The sequence below is a fragment of the Sinocyclocheilus grahami genome, unplaced genomic scaffold, assembly GCF_001515645.1.
Source record: "Sinocyclocheilus grahami isolate Dianchi unplaced genomic scaffold, SAMN03320097.WGS_v1.1 scaffold8315.1, whole genome shotgun sequence".
NCBI lineage: Eukaryota > Metazoa > Chordata > Actinopteri > Cypriniformes > Cyprinidae > Sinocyclocheilus > Sinocyclocheilus grahami.
In genome coordinates, this window is record NW_015511991.1 from 3,954 (window position 1) to 6,178 (window position 2,225).

Here is a 2,225-nt window from a genome sequence, read left to right on the forward strand (position 1 = left end):
ACTCCACCCCAGATGTGTGGCTTGACGCAAATCTATCTCTGAGCTCTACAGGCAGTTCTTTTGACCTCAGGGCTTGGTTTTTGCTGTGATATGCATTATCAGCTGTTAGACCTTTTATTAAGATGTGTGTGCCTTTCCAGATAATATCCATTCAATTGAATTTGCCACAGGTTAACTTCACTCGAAGTGTAGTGACATCTACAAGCAATATGAATGCTCCTGAGCTAAATTTCAACTGTCCCAGATAAGGGTATGAATACTTACGCAATGGAATCATTTAAGTTTTTTATTTTTAATAAATTTGTGAAGATGTTAAAAAACAATTGCTCTACCATTATGGTGTATGGCGTATAGATTGATGTGGAAAAAAGTACTTTAAAGCAATTTAGCATAAGGCAGCAATATAACAAAACGTGAAAAAAGGGGTATGAATACTTTCACAAGGCACTGTACAAAAGACTTTGTTATATAGTGAATATAGGCCAAAATATAAACACAAAATATCAAAAAATAAAAAATAACTAAATGTATTAAGTAGTGATATTTCCATGAAATAATACAGTACCAGACCACATTTTTTCCCCCTATGAGCAGAGATAGCTCAATAATTTTAAGCACAAGAAGTGTGTAAGTTCCTTTCAACTAACTCTCAATAGACTGTTAATAATAGACCATGTTATTGTTAGGGTTAGAATAAGTTGACATGTTTGCAAAGTTGTGTACAGTCATTAGGATCTATTGGTGGACCATCAAAATAAAGTGTTAGCATATATTAAGCAGTAGTTGCAAAGTTACTTATAGTTAGCAGAATGTCTAACTGGAATATCAAAATAAAGTGTTACCATATATTGCTATTACTTCATAAGTCACTCAAGCAAATTATTCTTATTTATTACAAATTCACCCATAGGAGGAACTGAAAATAAAAAAGAGGGATTTCACTCAGAAAATCACAGACATAGGCAAGAAGGTCCAGGCGTTTAGGAAGGCTGTGGATTCTCATAAGGTAAATGTGATTGACAGCTTTAAAGGTTTTGAATGGGGCCAAATAGCAGCAAATACTAACAAATCAAGCACAAGACATATACATTATATATATATATATATATATATATATATATATATATATCGTCGAATTTGCCAAAATATAAACTCCAACATCTTTCATCAAATTCTTCCGAGATCAAATTATCTGAGCTGTGTTATCTGCTTCATTTTGCAGTGCTATACCCTTACTCTGTCAAATGAACCTCATTTGTTTCTCAGAGCTTAACAACAAAGATGGCCTGGGGATACTATGAGAGAGTTGTGATGAAAAAAGTTAAATACATGTGTACAGTTTTACAATTGTTTAAACAATATGTAAATACGCACACACATACAGAGTTCTTGCATGAAACTCTAGATGGCGCAGTCCGATAGGTCTAACTCAATCTGACCTAATAACATCATTATCACATGGCACAGCTGATTGGTTATCTCCTGTATCTGTAGCCAATGAGTTCGCTGCTCAACACTCAAATATATGACTAGTGTTTGCTGTAGCAGTTGCAGCTTGCTACAGAAACCCTCCACCTTCCCCAGCTCCACCTGTATAGATCTGCTACAAGGTGATTCATGCATGTTATATGGGGCTTATTTCCAGTGTTGGGAGTAACGCATTACAAAAGTAATGGTATTACAGTAGTATATTACTTTTTGCTGTAACGCTGCTGAGGGGGGTTGTGGTGCTGAGGAAATCGGGCAGCAGGAACAAGCGGAGAGACCGCCGGTGGCTGCCCGAGGCGGTGGTGCTGGAACGATGGAAGACGTGGTGGGACGGAGAGCTCGCTGCCGCTCTCCTGGGTCGAGGAAGGGTGGCTGCCGTCCGAGAGGGAGCGGAGGAGTCGGCCCCATTCGCTAGGAGGCTGGAGCCTGCTGCTGTCCGCCATGATTGGGGAGGAGCAGGAAACAGGGGACTCGCTGCCCTCAACAGGAGGAGCTATCGCCATCCGCCAGGAGGCAGAGGAGAGGTGGGCCATCCACCAAAGATGTCCAGTACCATCGCATGGCACCGCGAGTGAGAGCCTCTCAGCCAGTTGAGGACCAAGTGGCAGTGTGTCCAGGAACCGGACCGATAATTTTTTTTTCTTCTTTTCCTCTCACCCCTCTCTGTCTCTCCTCATCCTTCCATCTCCTTTTCTCTCGCCTCTTCTGTCTGTCCTTACCCCCAGGTACGCAGCAGC

At 40.8% G+C, this 2,225-nt stretch overlaps 1 long non-coding RNA gene across 1 annotated transcript in view; it reads left to right on the top strand.

Moving 5' to 3' along the window:
- The first annotated feature begins 875 nt into the window (after window positions 1-875).
- Window positions 876-2,225, top strand: part of LOC107578016 (uncharacterized) — a 4,083-nt gene continuing 2,733 nt past the window's right edge. The window contains exon 1 of the long non-coding RNA XR_001608284.1: window positions 876-1,006. This is a non-coding gene — a long non-coding RNA (uncharacterized lncRNA). The remainder of the gene's footprint in view (window positions 1,007-2,225) is intronic.